This window comes from Elgaria multicarinata, chromosome 7 (assembly GCF_023053635.1).
Source record: "Elgaria multicarinata webbii isolate HBS135686 ecotype San Diego chromosome 7, rElgMul1.1.pri, whole genome shotgun sequence".
Classification (NCBI taxonomy): domain Eukaryota; kingdom Metazoa; phylum Chordata; class Lepidosauria; order Squamata; family Anguidae; genus Elgaria; species Elgaria multicarinata.
This window is the reverse complement of record NC_086177.1, coordinates 75487278-75509769: the sequence shown is the minus strand read 5'-3', so window position 1 is coordinate 75509769 and position 22492 is coordinate 75487278.

Here is a 22492-nt window from a genome sequence, read left to right as displayed (position 1 = left end):
CGCCGACCCTGGAGGCTCCGCCCCGTTTCCCCAACGGTCCATTACCTCACCGCTCCTTTGTTGGCCACGCCTTCTCCCTAGCGCGATTTGTCAATGAGCTTCATTTCTTCCTTGTTACGTTCTCCCCTTATCCTGTTCCTTCCATAGAGATAATGGGGAACAATAGCATTCCAAACGTCTTCACTTTCGGTTTCCATTCGATCGCCGCTGCTACATACTGGGTAGGACTAGAGTACAATGCAGCTAATTAGGGCATTGCTTTTAACAACCGAATCAGCTCTGATACCGTCTTATATTAACAAACAATGTATTTCCGTCTCTTTGCTGTTTCTTTGCATATTGCTTACCACCTTCCTGCATGTTCGACTGGGAAACGGAAATGTTGCTGTATTGTCTGCAGAACCCCCACCCCAGCCCTTAAATCGTTATAACTCCGCCCTCAACTCAGGTTGAGCGATGAGTGAAAGTGAGAAGATATTTATTTCCACTTATATCTCGCCTTCCGAGGATTTAACGGCCGCAAACATAGTTCTCCCGTCCCTCTCCCAATTTTATCATCACAATAGCCCCGTGAGGTGGGTTACACTGAGAGAAAGTAGCTGAGTTCGGACGACACGCTAATCGGGGTGGAGGGGGGGGTAATAGGAACAGAACGGGAAACACCTGTTCTTGAGCGTGTTGTCCGAACTCAGCCAGTGATTGGTCTAAACTCACCCACTGAATTTGCGTTGCAATCCTACATACCCAGATTAAGCCCCATTTGTTACACCGGATCCTACTTCTGAGAAAACATGCATGGGATTTGAATTCGAGTCTCCCCAGTCCTAGAAATACCGCACTGGCAGTATTGATCCCGTTAACGAGGGACGGTAGGCGGCATCATAATCTAGAAGCCGAAGTCACGGCCCTTAACTCTTGGGAGCCAACGGCGACGCAGCCCCTTGAAAGCAGGGTTTTCCTGCTTTCCCCGTTTCGTGATGTTTATGGCAGGGGGACTGGGGGGCTTTTCTCCTGCCGTCAAAAGGACTCCTTTCCTGTAGGAGGTTCTGATAGCAGCCTGCTAAAGCGGAGCATGGAGGATAGTCGAGGAGTTCCTTCAAGGTTCTAGCCTGGGGATTTGTTCTCGTTTGTCGTGGAAAGGGAGGAGATGGAGGCTTCTAATGAAAAGCACGGGGCTGTGTGCGACATAGGTCTCGCAGGCGACTTAACCCGCTAGGAAAATTGGGTAGAATCCAACATAAATCCTTCCCAAAGTTGGACAGTTATTAATTAAATCCCAGAGGGCTTTGACTGTCGGATGTTATAGAAATATAACCAATGAAAATTATTGCACATTGGAAGTTCAACGTTGTGTCATCTGCATGTGTTCTGCACCATCATCACTACTAATAATGTGAGATATGTAAATATTATATATATATATATATATATATATATATATATATATATATAAATTATGAGTTATGTATAGCCTTGGATTTGTGGAACAACGGATTTAAGTGGTCTGCTCGAAGCGGCTGCCAATTTTCAAGTGCTCCCTGAAAAAGAAAAAGTGTGAGCACTACTGCTGGGATATAGGCACCAGCCCTGATCCAACAATGGCTGCTTGATGCCTGTATAAACATTTGGAAATTGATGAAATGTTGTCGAGTCAAGGGTGAGAACATTCTGTAGTAATCGCTACAGAATTACAGTCTACCCCAACCTGATGCTCTTCAGGTGTGCTGGAGTACAACCCCATAATCCCCAGCCAATGTGGCCAATCCTACAAGTGTTTACTCATCGACTGCAGCCTTAATTCCGACCTAATTTTTCTTAATGTGGATGCATTACAATGAGAGAGTGAAAAAGGTTGACAAAAACCTTTAAATAATCCTCAAATTATTCAACTTTTTTCAGATTCGCTTGCACTGGATTACTGTTCCAATGTTCAGAAGTTATGATGCGATTACTGGCAGGCGTACACTGTTTTAAGGAAAGGAACCTCTCGTGCAAGCACTGAGTCATTAATGACTCTTGGAGGGATGCCAGCTTTCGCTGACGTTTTCTTGGCAGGCCTTATAGCGGGGTGGTTTGCCATTGCCTTCCCTGGCCGTTATTACCTTTCCCCCAGATAACTGGGTACTCATTTTACCGACCTCGGGAGGATGGAAGGCTGAGTTGACCCGAGCCGGCTGCCTGAAACCAGCTTCCACTGGGATCGAACTCAGGCCGTGTGGAGAGTTTCAGCTGCAGAAACTGCTGCTTAACCGCTCTGCGCCACACGAGGCTCTTGTACACTGTTTTATATACCGCAAATATACTCTTGTGAGGATTCATTGCATTCCAACCAAATGTGATTTGATGGAAAACGGACAGGTGTTTCCAGATAGCACTACCTGTCAAAAGGCATCGTGCAGCTATTTCATCTTTTCCATTGTAGGGTGCAATCCTACGGGTTGAGCCATGGATACTCACAACCCCAGAAACTTGAGGATTTATGACTACTCAATGCAGGAAGGCTGCAGCATGGAGGAGGTCCTCCTGTCCGTACTCCATCCACTCTGCTTTTTCGGCTAGATGGCTGATTTGGGTTGTCTAGCCAGGGGCTTCAGAGCGGGAGGGGGGAGGCTGCACGGTGCTTAGGAAGCTGTCCAAACCAGCTTCTGCGGTCTCCTCTCTGTCCCCAGGACCGAGCCCTTTTCGTCTTTTCCACAGTTTGTATCCTGAACACAGAGAGGCACCCGCTGTGGTTCACCCCATGCTGGTAGGCATGGGGACGGGGTGGGTGGGGAAAGTGTGGTTTCTGGCTCTCAGTTCGGAAAGCTGTCTATGAGCTTGGAACCAGAAAACCAAAAAATCATATCTCCCCCCACCCACCCCTGGTTGCTGCCTCCATGGATTTCCCCCCCAGTAAGGAAAACCCTTTTTAACACAAGAGGGTTAAAAATGGAAGTTGACGTATATGACACAGAGCGACTGCATATTAAAAGCCTCATTTGGAAGCACCCATGATTTCTCTCCCTCCCATTCTGTCTCCAAAGAGATCCCTTAGGAGCTATAGCATTTAGTAAAACCTTTTTCTTTCATCAGCTGAAGAGTCCCCAAGGGTATAGCCTAGCACAGTGGGGCCTTGTTTGTTGTTGTTTTTAATTAAAAAGACCTGTGCTCTTTTTCGTGACTTCCTTAAATTGGAAGTGGGCATGACATTGGGTGCTTCGAGATTAGGCTTTTATGGCGCCATCACCCTGCCTCATTCACAGAAGTTTGCGAAGGGTCTCCTACTTGTGCCCCCCTCCCCATGTTTTCTTACCACTTCCTCCCTTATTTTTCCTAGTGCAGAAAATCTGTTAAGGAGAAAAGGGCTGGGTTTGGACAACACAGTCAACGAGGGAGGGGGGAGAGGCAACTATCCATTGAGTTGATTATTGTGTCATTGAGGGGGGAACATACAATGGACACAACTGTCAGTAAATTAATTTGTTCATTTAAATAGCGTGGAAAAATAAAGGCTGCTCCATTGCTTATCAGTCAATTGATTAAAGTGTTGTGTGGAGGGCTCCCTCCCCCTGTTGAGTGCACTATTCCATAGATGATAGAGTTCTCTGGCAGGAGCGAGTGAAAACACCCCGGCTGCTCCTGTACAGCCGGCAGAACTCGCAATGGCTGATGGGATAGGGCCGGGAGGAGCACCAGCCACCCAGAAGGACACTTGGACTTTCAGCTGCATGACTGGGCGAGGGGCAACATGCTGTGTGGGGAGTACCAGCAAAATAATGCATGGTGAGTGTGCTATTCCCCCCTCCGTTGCCTAATATGTCCGAACTAGGCCAGCGTGTCATCTGACGGGGAACACACAGCTAACGGTTGACTATTTTTCCAAACGGGCTGCTCCATTGATTGTCTTGACAACTGTTACTTCGCGTGTCGTCTGGTGTGCTGTGTTGATTATTCTTCCCTATCCACTGAGTCGTGAGGCAAGAGCAGCAGAAACCCGGATGCTCTAGCCCTGCGGGGCTCTATGGGCAAGGGAAAATAACTCCATGCCGGTGAGTGCTTCAGGAGCCCTGATCATCCTGTCCCTTGGTGGGGCGAGGCAAGGCAATCGGGACTTCTGATGTGCTTGCTCACATGGGAACATGCTGTCCCTGGGTGGGGTGTCGCTGATCGGAGCCAATTTCCGCGAGTGCCCATAACATGAGGGCTGAGTTCGAACGACATGCTAATCAACAGTTGTTTCCCATTCTCTTCCTGTTAACCGCCCCCCCCCTGCGCCCCAGTCGATTAGTGTGTCATTCGAACTCAGCCCTCATGTTATGGACACTCTCTGAAAATGGCTGCCATGGTGGGTGTTCACAAAGCACCACTTTTCCCAGAAGGCAAGCTGGTGAGATGAAAAGTAAAGTAAAATGCCCAAGAACCTAAGTACAAGGCACAGGTACAGTTTGAGCGCTAAAACACAAAACCACCTTTTTGAATCCACAGTTTTCTGTTCCAAATCCATTACACAGAGGGCAACTGTTGAGGCTCAAATCAGTTGCTTCGACAAAAATCTGAGTACACAGTTTGTTGATTTGTTTTGGCATAGAATGTTTTTGCCTGGGTTTTGTATGTGTGCTGTTTGTTTTGGTTGGGTGTGTGTGTTTGGTGTGTTTGCATGTTTATTTGAGCATTACCAGGACAACTGGACTTGTCATGTAACCAAAGTATATCAGTGAATTGGTGGTACCCTTTGTTTGGGTTGCCAGGAACCAAAATGAGTGATTTCAGTAAAGTGGGACTGGTGTATGTAAGCAAAATTACTAGTGGTGTGCTGAATATTTCAGTTCTTCCATTTTTGGCAATTCATGGCGGTGGTGGTAAAATGAAAATGCTGGCAAAAGTGGCTGGGAGAGGTGAGAATTTCAAATAATTTTCATCTTGCGAGGGGGGGCAGGGATTGTGGTTACTTTTTTAGGTGTAGGGGGTGGCTGAGGGGTCTTCTCTCTCTCTTTTTAATTTAAAAATGCCCCATGCACTTGCAGCAACGCAAAACTATTTACAAAGAATTTTCTCCATCAGGCAGGTCTCCCTGAATGCCTATGAGAGCACACAATGGGAGTTCAGGAAGAGCTAAATGATCTGCTAATCACTTACAGCAGGGGTATGTGTGATCGGCTTACTTACCTGAATGTAAGTGTGCCTGGCCCCAATTTGGATGGGGACGATAGCCATTCTGGAAGAGGGGTTTAAGCTTCCCCTTCCATTTTTGTCTCCAAATTCCACCCCTCCTCATAGGGGTTAAAAAAGTAAGGCATTCACACCCAGCTCTGCTGTGCATTATTAACATAACGTTTCGTTTGGTCCTGAAAGCCTTCGTGCAACACTGCAGAAGTGCATATAGTGATTTTAAAGATGATAATAATAATAATACCATTTTAGTTACCTCCTACACTTAAAAAGGTAAGTGGAAACCCTGCCCCCTCCCACAATGAGAAAATTATTAAAAAGGCAGAGAAAACAGGGAGAGAAAGATTTTGCAAAATTAGAGGCAGGGTTTGGTACAGCACCACTTTGATTCAGATTAAACAAAGACTAGAAAGGGCAGGAGGCTTTGGACCAACAAGAGAAATAAAACAAAAGAGGGAAGAAGACTCTTGGGCATAGTCAGTATTGGTTTGGGACCGCAGCCAAAAGATTGAGATGACTTGCTTCTAAAGCCATCAGGACTTTTGCTCAGGATCCGCAAAATCTATTCAAAACGGTGCTGAAAGTGCCGTCCCTTAGGTACAATGACTGTACTTATCAATAATTAGGTCACAGCTGTCGAGAAGTCTCTCTGTGAATGAGGTGTATATGCATATCTAAGTTTCTGACTGCTGTGTCTGATCTAATTATGAATAATTTAATCTAGTGCTCCCTGGTTAGGTTGTGTCGCTAAATCTGGGCCCAGGTACGTGACCGAGTGTTGATGCCCTCCTGGCCAAATCGTTTGCTGGTCCCATGAGTTCTTCATTGCCATGATTTACTCTGTGCAAGGCTGAATTTCTTTAAGTGCCCACATCATAGGATGTCTGTACATGCTCTGTGCTGAGCAGCTTGCCAACACGCTTCTAGCCCCATAGGGCACTCCCTTCAACTTTTCTTTCCCCTTTTTCTGGGATAGTTGGGCAACAGTTAAAATTATTTTAAGATTAAACATTTTAAATAAATAAATAAATAAATCAGGTGGGTCAGGGAGGTAGGGAATGCTAACAGATGTGTCCATGGAGTTGGAGACTGCAGCTCTAGATAGAGGCATTTAAAGATAACTTTATGGGCTTATATAACGTTAATGTAGGTGTAACATGTTACCATGAGATACAGATAAAAATGAGTTCTGTTATTTCCATGCTATAAGATGAAAAGCTTTTAAACAAAAGCTCGATGGCCTTGTAGGCCCCTTCCAACTCTGCTATTCTATGAACACAGGCAAGAAGAACATTTCCAGAGAATTACTAAAAATTGAAAAGTTAGTGCATTAGAAAGGGAAATAATATTTTTTGGGACCATTTGTTTAATTAAGTAAAGGAATGTGCTGCAGAAGTGAGCAAGAGGTTTTCTGTACACCACCCCGAGAGCCTAGTGATATAGGGCGGGATACAAATGTTTTAATAAATAAATAATAAAATATTCTTAAATTGTCTAGTATTAGTTAGGCAGGTAAGGCCCTATAAGATAAACATACCATTTAAAAATGATGGTTTGATAAAGCTTTAGAAACAGTTAAGATGGTGAAATTGATAATGGCATATACAACCCAAATAAAAGATAGCTTTGTTAGAACACATGGTGAAAGACTTCCTTTTTTCTTTTTTATTACTTACTGATTTCTATCATCTAAATATAGAAGGCAACAAGGATGCTATTAATTTGGAGTTCACTAATAATAGGCCACCCTGATTTTATGTACTTAAGCAGCAATATTATCCGTTGTTGTTGTTGTTATTATTATTATTATTATTATTATTATTATTATTATTATATTTATTTGTATCCCGCCTTTTGCTCAATGCTGGGCCTCAAGGCGGCCTTACAAAGTTTAAAATATACATGGGGGAGGGGAGGGAAACAAAACCATAAACAATTAAAAATACACTACAAAATTATTAAACATTAACATAGATGGAGGGCTGGATTATTCTTCAAAGGCCTGCTTGAACAAAAAAGTTTTAGCCTGCTTCCGAAAGCCCATCAAAGAGGGAGCCAGCCTAGCTTCCCCAGGAAGAGAGTTCCAGAGCACCGGAGCAGCCACCGAGAAGGTCCTCTCCCATGTTCCCACCAAGCGTGCCTGTGAAGAAGGTGGGACTGAAAGAAGGGCTTCTCCAGAAGATCTCAAAGCACGGGCAGGCTCATAGGGGAGAATACGTTCTTTCAAATAACCTGGACCCGAACCATATAGAGCTTTATAGGTCATAACCAGCACTTTGAATTGTGCCCGGAAACAGACTGGAAGCCAGTGGAGCTGTTTTAACAGGGGAGTTGTATGCTCCCTGTAAACAGCCCCGGTCAACAATCTGGCTGCAGCTCTTTGAACCAGCTGGAGTTTCTGAACACTCTTCAAAGGCAGCCCCACGTAGAGCGCGTTACAGTAATCCAATCGGGATGTAACTAAGGCATGTGTCACCATGGCCAGGTCCGACATCTCTAGGAACGGGCGCAGCTGGCACACTAGCTTTAACTGTGCAAATGAACTCCTGGCCACTGCCGAAACCTGGGTATCCAGGCTCAGGGCTGAATCCAGAAGTACACCCAAGCTGCGGACCTGCGTCTTCAGGGGGAGTGTAACCCCATCCAACACAAGCTGAATCGCTATTCCCTGATCTGCCTTTCGACTGACCAGGAGCACCTCTGTCTTATCTGGATTGAGCTTCAATTTGTTCGCCCTCATCCAATCCATTACTGCCAACAAACAGCGGTTTAGCACAGAAACTGCTTCCTTGGAATTGGGTGGAAAGGAGTAGTAGAGTTGGGTGTCATCAGTGTACTGGTGGCACCGCACCCCACAACTCCGGATAACCTCTCCCAATGGTTTCATGTATATGTTAAATAGCATGGGAGACAAAACAGAGCCCTGAGGGACTCCACAGGCCAATGGCCAAGGAGTCGAGCAGGAGTCCCCCAGTACCACCTTCTGGGTCTGTCCATCCAGGAAGGAATGGAGCCACTGTAAAACTGCCTCCAAGTCCCGTCCCAGCAAGGTGGCCCAGAAGGATACCATGGTCGATGGTATCGAACGCCGCTGAGAGGTCCAGCAGAACCAGCAGGGACACATTCCCCCTGTCCAGTTCCCGGCGAAGATCATCCACCAAGGCGACCAAAGCTGTTTCTGTCCCATAACCAGGCCTGAAGCCAGATTGAAATGGATCTAGATAATCCGTCTCATCCAGGAATCCCTGGAGTTGGGAGGCCACCACACGCTCCAATACCTTGCCCAAAAATGGGATGTTGGAGACTGACCAGTAGTTATCCAATACAGTGGGGGCCAAGGAGGGCTTTTTCAGTGTGGGTCTTACCACTGCCTCCTTCAAATAGGCTGGGACCCTTCCTTGGTGAAGGGAGGCATTGACCACTCCGCTTACCCACTCAGCCAGTCCCCCTCTGGCAGCTTTTATAAGCCAGGAAGGGCAAGGATCTAGTATACACGTGGTGGCTTTCACCAATCCAGTTGCTTGGGAGTACGCTTCAATGAGTTCAATATGAGTAAATTTTGTGTAAAATTTCGGAGTAAATTTTCATATGAATGCACTGTTAAGCATCCCTTGCCTCTACATACATCAATATTAAATACCCTAACAGTGCAATACTATGAAAATGAACACACACACATACACACACTCTCTCTCTCTCTATAGGTTCATATTTGTTCTGATGTTTGTATAAAAAGGTTTTTAAAAACTTAAAAAATAATGCAACCGCTTTTCCTTCTGCAATAGAAATACTAATAATGTAACAAATGATTTCAAAAGAGATTGCGTATAATTACATGCAGATGATTTTAGGAGAGCTATATGGAGAGAGAATGAGAAATATGGTTGTAAGAAGCCATGAATATTCATTAATAATTTTACACCATTCCCTTGAGCAGTGTTTATGCCTTTTAGTATTGAGAAATATTTAGGGACTGAATATATTCATGGGAGATGAATTCTGGGATGCATCCATCCATGCATATCCATGGAAACTGTGCAACAAATCCTATGATAGCTTCTCATTCAGAACCATAATCAGGTTTCCCATACCAATCACAACTCAGCAGCAGATCTAAATTTAATTTATCTACAGCTATTTCATTATTTGCTTAATATTATTTTAATGAAAAAAATAAAGAATGTTGGGTGGTCTGGAATCTAGCGTAGATATTTAAAATCTCAATTATGCTCTCATTTTGCAACTTTCTTTTGCATTCTAGTTACCACTCGCCTTGCCCTGTCAGTAATATTCCATTTGTTCAGATTTGAAGATGAAGACTGATAGGGCTCAGGTGTATTCCATATATCATAATGTATGTATTCCACATGTCATAATGAGAGCAAAGCATGCCTGCGCAGCTGTTTCTTATTGAATTGATTTTAATTTAATTTCTGTTTGCCAGTTGTTCCATTCCTTCTACGCCAATTGTCAATAAAGGTCTTATCTTAAATAGAGATGTAAAATTTCCGGAAATTTTGAAGCCATGGAAAAAACTGGGTTTTTTTTGGGGGGGGGGAAATGGAAATTTTCGGAAAAATTGAAATAATGCAATATTAGCACTTTTTACAGATTGAAAGTCACTTTGTTACTTTAGGAACATAAAATGTAATTATGTCCAAGTTGGTTTGGCATAAAATTATTACATTTGGTATATTTGGTAAAATTTGGTAAAATTTTACATTTGGTAAAAACAATTTTAAAAAACAACAACTGAAGAAAACACCAACATTAGTAACAAAGAAAATTATTTATGTCTCAGCTAGTCCTCCAGTATCAAGACATAAAGCCCCCATTCCCATAAAAAGAACTGAGAAAAAAAAAAGGGGGGGACCAAGATTCAATGAATATGCATGACATTTAATCAGACTCATTTTCTGACCTATAGCTATCAGTATGAGTTTCAGTCTCTGCTTCCATGGAAGTGCCCCCTAGAGGCAGAAATGCATCTTCCTCTTGCATTTGAGAGTTGTAGTCTCAGTTTGCAACCTAGGACTTGCTTGTCCTTGGTGCACAGACATTGTAATAATCTGATACTGTACAGTTTTTAGAAATCATTTGGAGAAGTAAATATCTGAACACCTTATCTTAAACATTTTATTGATCATGCTAAAATAAAACATCCCGTAATCCGTTTTTCTTCATTTTTTCATTTTTTCAATTTTTTTTGGAAACCCCCCCAAAAAAGGCTTCGGAAAAAAATGGAAACCCCCCGTTTTTCCTTTGAATTTTTCCGGTTTTTTTCTGGGTCTTCACATCTCTAATCTTATATCAAATTTGACAAAAGAAGCAAAATGGGTTTAAGAGAGTTTGTAGATAATTATGTAAAGATAAGAATGGCGCGACCATAAAACAAATTTTAATAAAATTACTAGTCTATAATACAAAATATAAAAAGTATTTGTAGATCTTTTTTAAATACAAGAACATATAAAATTATACCTAAGCAAAAACTAAATAGTCCACATATATGGTGACGTTGCTGGTTTCTAATACAGTAGGTGATACTAGTAGGTATCTGTCTCAAATGCTTTTCAACCTTGAAGGTCTTCATCAGTAGGGAAAAAAAGATGTTTACCATAACTATAGTTTTTCGGGCTTCAGTTATGGTAACCATTTCCCCCCACTGATGAAGACCTTAATGGTTGAAATGTGTTTGGGATAGGTTAATATGTACTAGTATTGCTAATTATATTATTATTGTAGTAGAAACCAGTAATGTCACCATATATGTGATGCTTTTTATTACCACTTGCATGCCACAATTTCACTAATTACCCTCACCGTGATGTGGGTTGCCATGTCGACCAAACCAGGTATTGTGAGGGTGGCTTCCAGATTACCGCACAATCAATGATTTGTTGTAGAGTTTACAGGGTGATTTGGAAGTCACCCCATCTGCACACCTTGCTGGGTTTGGACCATGGTAGCTTCTTTGCCATGGTAACTACTTTGCCTCCACTGAACCCAGTCATTATTTAGCTGGACAAACCAAGGCATAGAGTTAATTTATTTTGGTGGATACATAAGGTAGTCAAGTGAAAGATTTGTTGGGCTTCATTTGATTCCCCCCCCCCCCCATCTTTATAAAACATCCTGGAGGAACGTTTGATTTAAATTTCATGGTAAACACGGAAAAAGAAGATCAAGCTGCTCTCCATAAGGATTCAATTGAAATTTGGTTTTTGCCCCAAACCATGAATGAATATCTGCACCGACCACTATGAAATGACACAAGATGGTAGTGCCAAGTATGTTGTGCATGCAAACTATCATAGCTAATGCATAATGAAATTAAGCAGACTTAAGTTGGCCATGACTAACTTGTCCCACTGATTACGGTGGGTCTGCTCTAACTATGACTAAGTCTGGATCCAATTCCATATCTGTAATTTCCTAATTGACAATCTAAACCTGAAAGAGCCCTTCAAGGCAACCTCAATTATTTACCATCATGCTAATAAATCACATAGATCAAATTTTGAAACTTTTTTCTCTATTACCCTGCATAATTTAAGCATTGATAAGCTATTTAAAATAAAAGTGAAGGAAGTGAAGTTAAATTCTTTTGTTCCTCATCATTTCCCCATCATAATCACCTATCGCAATCTCATTTTGTCTGAGTTTTCTTTCATTTTTCAGGAGTTTCCCATGCCTCCTTCTTTCATTGAATTCCATTCAACATGTTTTATCTGCAGATCAATTGTTCCCATTCTAACAGCTCAATGCTCTTAGCGTTTACAGAAATCTCATCCTTTTTTTGTCAAATGTGACAAAATATCAATTAACACAAGTTGCATCCATTGTTTAGCAGTGAATTCAAAATCTCTTGAAGCCACTGAGAGCTCCATCAGAAGAGCGTTTTATTGCACGCTCGTTACTGGGCACTCATGGATTTTCCTAAGCCATGGGGTTCCACAGGGCTCTATCTTATCCCCTATGCTGTTTAACATATACATGAAGCCGCTGGGGGAGGTTATCCGGAGATGTGGACTGAGGTGTCATCAATATGCAGATGATACCCAGCTCTACATTTCCTTTTCATCAAACCCAGGTGAGGCAGTGGCTGTTCTGAACCAGTGCCTGGGCACGGTAATGGACTGGATGAGGGCTAATAAACTGAAACTCAATCCAGACAAGACGGAGGTACTGTTAGCGGGTGGTTCATCTGTCCGGCGAGGTGATGTTTGCCCTGTCCTGGACGGGGTTGCACTCTCCCTAAAGGATCGGGTCCGTAGTTTGGGGGTGCTCTTGGATCCAGAACTGTCACTTGAGGCACAGGTGAACTCAGTGGCAAAGAGCACCTTTTATCAGCTCAGGCTGATATACCAGCTGCGCCCTTAACTGGACAGAGATAGCTTAGCTACAGTTATCCATGCTCTGATAACCTCTCATTTGGATTACTGCAATGCGTTATACGTGGGGCTGCCTTTGAAAACGGTCCGGAAACTTCAACTGGTACAAAAGAGGGCAGCACGCTTACTAACAGGGACTGGCCGACGAGACCACATTACGCCAGTCCTTTTCCAGCTTCATTGGCTGCCAGTCCAGGCCCGGGCCCGATTCAAAGTGCTGGTATTAACATTAAAAGCCCTAAACGGCTTGGGACCAGGTTATCTGAAGGAACGCCTCCTCCCATATGTACCTGCCCGGACCCTAAGGTCATCCTCAGGGGTCCTTCTCCGTGAGCCCCTGCCAAAGAAAGTGAGGCAGGTGGCTACCAGGAGGAGGGCCTTCTCTGCTGTGGCACCCCGGCTGTGGAATGAGCTCCCTAAGGAGGTTCGCTTGGCACCTACATTATATGCTTTTAGACGCCAGGTGAAGACCTTTTTATTCTCCCAACATTTTAACAATCTATAAATACATTTTAACATGGTGTTTTAAATTTGTAATTTTGCATTGCTGCTGTTTTTATCTGGTTGAGTTTTTGTATTGTATTTTATATTATGGTTTTATACTGTTATTTTATACTTTGAATGGTTTTAATTTTTGTGAACCACCCAGAGAGCTCCGGCTATTGGGTGGTATAGAAATGTAATAAAATAAATAAATAAATAAAATTTTCACAGGTCCCCCTCACGTCGTCTTCTGTCTCTTGCCCCTTCTAGCCTTTTTTGCATGACAAAAAAACACCCTAGTAAATCCGACTTATTTTGTGTGCAGGAGAAGCAACGTGATCAGTCCTCTGAATGGGCCACCTACACGTTGTTTACTTCCTCTTTCCTCTCCCTTGAGAATGAGGAAGTAATAAGGGACAAACGCATGGGTGGCGAGGCAACGGTAAGGAAATGTGATTTTACCTGGTGTGATGACGCTCTGAGAATTTAACACACAGATATAGGAAGTAAAATATGCAAACGTTGCCTTTTTATGGCTATCAGGGCCAATGACTAGATGTGGGTACTTCCTATAGCCCCAATACACAGATTAGTGATGATCCAGCCAAAGGTAAGCCCTTTTCTTTCAAAGAGAGGGGGGAGGTACTTAAATTTGTAAATTTTGTGTGTAAATACTACTTAACATCTGGATGAACTTCTGGCATTAGATGATAGAAGGTAAGTGGAAGATAGATGAATTTTTATTTTTTTAAATGCAAGCCATTGTGGGTTAACGTGTCATCGGAACCCAGCCTTTGCCTGCTTGTCTCTTTCCAGGAGGGGTTTAGGAGTCTGTAAGTTTTAATGGAAATCTGAAACCTTTTATAGGCATAGACTAGGAGAGCTGAGAACGAGCCAGATTAACATGGCACATAGAGTTCCAAGAGAAAGACTTGCATGTTTGTTAATTTCAGGAGTGATGGAAGGAGGTGGAGTCTAAATTCAGCTTCCTCCCAGGTAAGGTAACACTTCTTGGTGTTCTTAAGACCAAGAAGAATGAAAGAACCAGACAAGCAGGCAAGTTGAAATGGAGAGAAACAGCAGGGAGAGTTCACACAAACTGAAGAACACAACAGGTAGCATAATTATCTGTTACTCAGGCAAGGGCCGGAAGATGACTTGGAATAATTTATACCAGGGGTGCATAACGTCCCCCCCCCAGGGCCACATCTGGTGTCTGATGTGGGGCTGCACATAAACGCACACAAATAGCACACACTCTTCCCTATCATTGATGCATGCATGCACGCACGCACACACACACACACACACACACACACTCTCGTAGCTCCCATTGTCCCTTTGTTTTCTTTTTAATTTTAAGAAAAGTCACTCTGGGAGCCATTCTTACGGGCCTCTATGGTTCCTGGCATAGAGCTCCTGTTTCTAAAGCATCCTTTTGGAAGCTGTTGTAGAAGTCCAATTCTAGAGCATCTTTGGTGGGTCGGTGGGAATGGTAGCTTGCAACTGCAAAGAGATGGAGGTGATCTGCAGATTTCCGGTGGCATCTGGGGCTGGGCTGAGCCATGGGCTGTGTGCCCGATTTATAGGTTAGCCAATAAATAGAGAGGAGGTGGAGCCCAGAAGACAGCCTAGATGAGCTTTATATATTCCAAACAAGCAACAACGGAGGAAGCATAAATGAATTATGTATCTTTTTTCTTTAAATATTTTTGTGTACTATGCAAAATGGGACTCCTGCATCTTTGCTGTGGTGTAACGTGTAAGCACCATGTTGTATATCTGGAATACGAACATCTCACGGCAGGTAACGGGTACAAGTCTGCCACTATGAATGTTACATGGGAGGCACTAATAAGAACTAAGTAGGAGTCACTTGCACTTCACCTGTTGCAGTAAGTTAGTCACTTCTGAAGCCTGTGTAGGCTACCTTTGGAGACAAATATATGATGTAGAACAGTCTTCCCCAACCCGGGGCTCTCCAGATATCATGCTGTTTGGAAAGGACGGGGGCTGCCCTCCCAACACATCTGGAAGGCACTAGTTTGTGCAACTTTGATGTGGAATCAACAATGGTCACTAATCCTAAAGTTGTTGGCTTAGACTAATGAGACCTAATAGTCTACAACAAACACTGTCCAAAGAGAGGTAGAGGGATATCAAGGGACAACCTCAAATAGAAGAGAGAAGAACCCCCAAAACAGTGTCCATGCAGGCATATCCTCATTATACATAACCCACTCTATTTCTCAGCAATGCTGCCAGAGATCTGTGCATGGAAATTAATTTCACTATTGAAGGCCGTGATGCAAAGCACACGTCTTTTTCATTGCTCTATCATTATGTATAGCTCTTTCAATAGGTGTAAAACCCTGCCCCCTTGCCACCCCCAAAAATGAAACCAAAAGTCACTATGGATTGGCATTTTGGTATGTATGCAATGTTTAATGTAAAGTGGCTTCATGCAGAGAACTGAAATGAGACACGGATGATTCATTTACACATTTATTTACTATTCTGCTTGTTCTGGCAGACTGAAATGGAGAACAATGCCATTCATTTTACAGACATTTGACAGAAAATAAACAAGTATTTTGATGTTGAACAACTGTACAATACAGACTACCACATGCATATTTATATGCTGATTGGTGCAGAAATATTTAGCTGATCAGCAAAATCTATTATAAACCCCCCAAAACCACGTTTCCTTTTCATGACGTTAAAATGCAGCTGACATGGAAACATTGATACGAATACCATTAAATGTGAAGTTCTATTAATGGTGTAAGATGGACATAAAGGGGGAAAAGTTAAAGTGGTATTCTCTACAGAAAAGAAATGATGAAGCCAAGACATTCCTAGTAAATACAATAATGCAACAAAGCATGTCTGATGCTGTTACCATTGCAAAATGCCCTATAAAAACACTGTAATTTTCAGCCTTGCCCCATCTCTAAAATAATATATACAACAAAAGCAGCATACTTTCCCATTTTAGATGGGGCATTTTGTAAAGGCAGATGAATAAGATTAGACGAGACATATGCATACCAAAAGTATGTTTTTCGTTTTGAAAAAGAAAAGTGAAGATATGTTAGTAATGTAGCCTTTTAGAATGAAATGCTGCCATTCCTTGAAAACTGAACAATAGTAAAGATGCAGCTATTGTGCCAAGATATTTTTTAAAAAATACTGTTGTGCTTTTCCCCCCTGCAGCATTTGTAACATCTATAGAAGAAAACAATGCTAAAGTTAATTGAACTGAGTTCATGCTACTATAACTTATAAACATGATATAGTACATATTTAGTGGTTATTTACAGTTATTTCAATGCAATAGGCTAAGCGCTGAGCTCTGTTCGTGTTTTTTTTTTTTACTGAAACCTGATCCCTAAGAGTGTAATTTTATCTGCATGGCTGTTGCTGACTTGCCTATGATGCACGTGGCTAAAGCTCTGCATAATTTGGTGGGAGTATATACAGGTATAAACCTAAAGCTCTGCTCTACACCCAGGGATTTGGGAGATTTTTTTCCCCAATTCTCTGAGCTAGACAGGTGTAAAACTACATTGCCTGAACTAAGCCTTTAGTTTCAACAGGACAAAATACTCTTGGCTTTGAAGAGAGAACTTTGCTTTCTTAAGGACTGCAGGTATAAATGACTACATTCTGAGGGTTGAGAGCAGAAGGCATTTCCATTTACACAAGGTTAGGAGGGTGGGCTGATTTTTCACCCAGCTGAATTCCCCATGAAAAAAACATTCCGGTGGGAGCCTCTTGAGCAGTGTGCAATACATAGAACATGTGTTTGTGTGCATGGGGAATCGGAGATTCCCCCAGCCCCATGTGTGAGCAGAAGTGCTTTCTGCTTGCACATGGGGATCTTTGGATCCAAGCCTGAATTTCTGTTTTGAGAGTGAATCCCAAGCCTCCCTGTATGAGCAGCACAATGAAGCATACATCTAGCAAAAACAATGGGAATGCACTGAAACAAACAAAGAACAAAATTGCCATGGTTCGTAACAATCAATATGGAGAACAGGCTGTCCGTGCTCATTTCAGAAGGACATGAATATACACCACTGAGAAGATGGTTCTCCACCAGTGTGCTCTTATCTGGTAGCCATTTACATTCAATCAAATGGCAGAAAACATTCTGCAGGCCTGGTTGTGGTCTCATTTATTATAAAGTACAAATATTTCCACTCGAGAGCAACAGCCCATTTGCTTTTATGTCTAATTTTAATTTCAGTGGAGTTGATCTTGATTATATCATACATGTGTGTGGGTTTGATAGCAGAATTATTGCTTCCAAACTGGCATTGCTTGACCCCTCAACAGTTTTTGACACTTAATGAGGAGTACTTGAAATACCACACTGTGCTCTGCAGAATGATCACTTAGACCATTGTGTCCTGTTTGCGAATTCCTTGTTATCAAGAGCGCTGAGATGATATATTGGCCAGGATCCAAACAGCCTCATGCATGGCTGGAAAGTATTTACATTTGTGGAGCAAGTTTGCTTTGATTTTGTTTTCCAATGGCTGCAGCCCTTCACGCTATGTTGGATCCCACTCCAAGGATCTCCGAACCCTCAGAGTAGCTTTCTGGGGAATGTTAAGGGTTGAGTCAAGAAAGGGAGCTGGAAAAAAACTAGGGCACATGCAGCTGTTCTGATATTTCCCAGTGTTAGAGAGTCACCAAGGCTGTGTGCAAACAATTGTTTCTCTGGATCACTTTCCCCATACTGCTGCTGTGACACTGGCCTTGATCCAAGACTGCTGTCTAGATAACTATATAAATATAATGGAAGAATGCGAAGAGTAGTAGGGAGCCTGCTTCCTCTATTTTCCTAGTAGAAATCATTCCCTCTAGCCTTACAATATGGTCTAGTCAAGTTCACTGTCCCAAGACTCTGGCAATAGCTGAATAAAAATATACATACAGCTATTACAGCAAAGCTAGTCGTACTTCTGTTTTGGCTTCAGCAGGATGTAGCCCCATGTGTGTGTGTGTGTTTTTTAAAAAAAAACTGCAAGAAGAAGGGGACAGCACGAAAAAGCCAAAAGGCAATAAAAAAGAGAGGCAAAGCCCAAAATGGGACTCAATAATAGAATATGAGTACGAGAAGTCATGTGCCCAACACATTTTGTTTTGACACATACCTTCCTGGGGCAATGTATAAATAAATCAAGCTTGGACCACCATATTCTGATGAGATAAAAAGAGCATGAAAATATGCAGTAAATGAAGTTTGGTATTTTATTGGGAACAAACCAATGCAAGAGGGTGGTTTTTCCCCCCTGAACAAGATCACATATCGCAGCAAAACCTTTAAAGCTGGTTTGGACATCAACCAGAGGGAACACACAAAAAATGAATTTCTCTGCCACTGGCAATGCCTGTTATAACTTGTACACAATCTGAGTCTGCTTGATGTGCTGCAAGCAATGGTGCTATATAAATAAATAATAATAATAATAATAATGCCATCTCCCTGTCATTACAGAGCAAAGCCAAATCAATCGGTGCTCAAATGCCAGTTAGATGTCAACTATGCTGCTTTGGAAAAGTTGTGGAAAGCAGTCAATCTTTAGCTGGACAATCTCAAAGATATCATTTTGCTGTCTTATGGATTCACATGAGGATTGTAATTTGCCCCTGCAGTCACTATTTAAAATGCTCTGTGATATGAGGTTTTCTGTTGTCGTGACAAGATGTTGAATTCTGAAATGTCATGCAATTTTCTGGAAACAACATCCTCCACCTATACCCGTATCTACCCACATCTGTGCCCATGTGGCATAATATATGCCACCTAATGGGACTGTATGTTATAGCTTCCTTGATTATGCACACATTGTGTGACCTAACATTGGTCAGGAAAGAATACACGTTGTGGTTCTTATCTTATATAGCTGGAAAAGCTTCTTTGCCCACCATTGCTAAATTATTAGGCTCCCATTTTGCACCCAGCAATTATTGAGTATGTTCCACTAATTTCAACTGGTGAACCTGGAATTAGAGCCTTAATGGGCAAGCTCCAACCACTGCAAAGAATGTTGGTTTTATGTTGGTTTCATTGTAGTTTCAGTTTCAACCCTTTACAATGATAGCAACTGATATACAAGCAAGATAGGTAAAAAGGATTGGAATTAAAATCTTAACATTGACCTCTGTACAATAGTGACCTTATTTTAGAAGCACACTTAATAAACATAGGTATATTTCATTTTAAACATGCCTTGGGTACTCACAGGAACTCCGCCTTTCTTTTCCCCTGTTGTAGCTGCATTTCTTCCTGTCCTTTGAGTTTGGTTCTCCATTTCCTTTCTTTAAAATGTTTACTGTTACCAATTCCCCCACCCCACCCCCAGAATTGTACATTAATTAATTACACACACACCCCATCCATTAGGGCCAGCAATATTATAAACGTTACCTGGAATACAAATTTCAGTTGTTTTTTTAATCCAATTAAGGGCATAATCCTATGCATGTTTAGATTGAAAAAAAGCCTACAATTTCCAGCATTTGCCAGCCATGTTGGCTGGAGAAAGCCAGGAGTTGTAGGATCTTTTTTGTGTCAAAATAGGCATAGGATTGCACCCTAAATAACCCTTTCAGTTAAAAGGGACACCCTTAAATTGGGCATGTTTTGGAGTAAAAATAATTTACCATAGGTATGACACACTCCCCCTGATCCACATGTAAACATATATCCAAAGACTATTAAACTGGTGACAGCTTTCCACTGTAGAGAATGTGGGTGGTAATGGGATACTAGATATTATTTCCCCTTGATCAAAAGAAACAATCTATATGTAGAGTATAGTTGCCTGCATGATATGGTCTGTTGTCAGTTCAGACGCCATACCTTTAGTAAACATGCCTTTTTAGTAAAGCTTTAGCTCTAACAGCAGTTTTAGGAAGAGGGCACAGAGCATTCAGTAGTGTTACCTTTAGGCCCATATATTCTACAAAATGATTGAAACACATCGTCTTTCTCTGCTATCAGAAAATAGCCCATAGTTCTCAAATGAGTACAAAAATACCCTTTTGTTTGCTTTAAAGTCATCTTCTTTTACTGATCAATTTTAGTGACATCAACTGAATTACTCCTGATAACATAAGTGACATCAGACTTGGAAAGGCTTAAAACATTGCCCTTTCTGTTTTCAGTAGTTTAGCTCATGAGACATGAAACAAAATCTATTTATCTATAGACCAAAGCAAGTCACACTCATTTTTTTTAATCTGTAAAATGGGAACATTAACAAACTGTCTTACATAGTACACCAGCCAAACCCTAAATTTAGGAAGGATTTCATATAAAAACAGCATATGATAGCATCAGGGCCTAAGACCTTTAGCTCAAGAACAGTCATGGTAGTCAGTGCGAGTTTTCCCTGGGTAAGGATTATGAGTGAAACCAGGGCCTTACTGAAAACAATGACTAAGTTCCCATTCTCAACCTAAGGCCAAGGTTTCATTTTTCATTTAGCTTTGTTGGGGGTTGGATGGTTGGTATGCAATTGTCATAATTAGGCAGAGCAAATAGGACCACATGATGTCAAAAAATGTACATAAATTACAGAGCAAGGTCTTTAAGAAGCTAGCTAGCATTTAGTTCCAGTCAGTGAGAATATCTACCGAGGAAACAAGACAAATAAATAAAGGAGACTCATGAAAATAGGATGACAGTCATTGAAAAGGGTGAAGCAGAGTGCCACATAATTAAGTTAAATCATATGCAGAAATAGAATTACTTGGACAGCCATGAAGAATAAATATGTACTTTGAGAATTAATGACCAGACATTGGTATTGTTTTTGTTGTTTAGAAATAACATTTAATTCCAGGATTGAAATTAATAACAGGAATACCTGGAGAGATGTTTTCTTTTAAAGCAAAGGAACATACAAGCAACTTAAATTATTTTTTCCTGTGCTTGTTATTTGGTCCAAAGAGTTAAATATAGGTTTGACATTGAACTTTTCTACACAAGGCTTTTAATCGCTGTATCTACTTTCAGTTTCATCAGAGAATTGAGATCTGAACTCTACACAAAGGGTTTTTCCTTTCCTGCTTTTCCACTACATAACCTCATAACTACATAAATAATACCCCATTTTCCCTGCTCTAACCCCACCCCCCGGAAAGTGCTCTTAAGAAACAGAAGTGAAACTGGAGGATCACAACGTCATCTGAAGATCCTGTAAACATTGAGTAAGGGAATTATGAGTGCACAATAAATGTCATATGTAGAAAAGTTCATTCTTTTATGTGAATATTACAGAAGTAACACCTAAGAGCTATAGAATTCAGCCTATAGTTTCTCACTGAAAGCTGCTTTGTAGAATACAAAAGTTCAATGAAAAACAAGCTTATGTGATTATTGAATTCTGACTTTGCTTATCAAGCTTCTATACTTGAAATTAAGGAGTATCTAAAATTGGGGAGCTCAGTGGTGAGAAGTGGTAGGCAAATGTCACTGCTCCTAAAGAGATATTAGAAGCAGACACACAATAACAAAAACTGTCTTCTAAAAAAGAAAACAAAAACATTTTGTTGAAGCAAACAGAATTTTAGATGGTTTACACTGCGTTAAAAAAAAACCACGCAGTGTTAACGGGGCAGAGTATACGTTGATGAAAAAGAAACATGCATTTATTTTTAAGTTCTGCATAAGAGAGAATGAAAAATGGTTAAACAGTTTTGTGATTTGATCTGTGCCATGTATTAAATTTGTAGAAATAATCATGGGAATTTGGGGAGGGAGGAGGAAACCTTATGTTGGGAGTTCAGTTCATATGCTGGCTATGCTATCAGAAGCCGGAGAGCTTTCCTCCCATTGGTTAATACATAATGCATGTGATGGAAAAGTTAGAAAAACACAGAACTGAAGTTTCAGATAGTTTAAGCTGCAATCCAAAGTACATTTACCTGGGAATAAGTCCCATTGAACTCAGTGAAACTTATTTCTGAATAGGTATGTACAGGGTTGTCCTGTTACTATTCCGTGTGGTAATTACAAATTATTGCATGAAAATCTGGTAATGGATCTGCCCAATGCAAAGTTGGCATTCAGTATCGTAATTGCAAAACTGAGACAGAACTCGGACACATTGAAAATGTCATTGTCTTTGGGACATATGTTTTCTGAGTTTGTTTACTAAGCGGCTGTTCTTGACTGTTTATGGAAGGCCAATCACAATGAAATTAAGGAGTATCTAAAATTGGGGAGCCCAGTGGTGAGAAGTGCTGGGGTGGACGGCCAATGACACAGTGCTCCTAAAGAGATATTAGAAGCAAATACACAATAACAAAACCTCTCTTCTAAAAATAATAAGATTTTAACAATAAGTGCATACAGTGATCATAACTGCAATATAAAATCTTAACTCTTTAATATAAAATAATCACTTTTCATGGCCGTTTGGCACATTTTATTGCCACAGAAA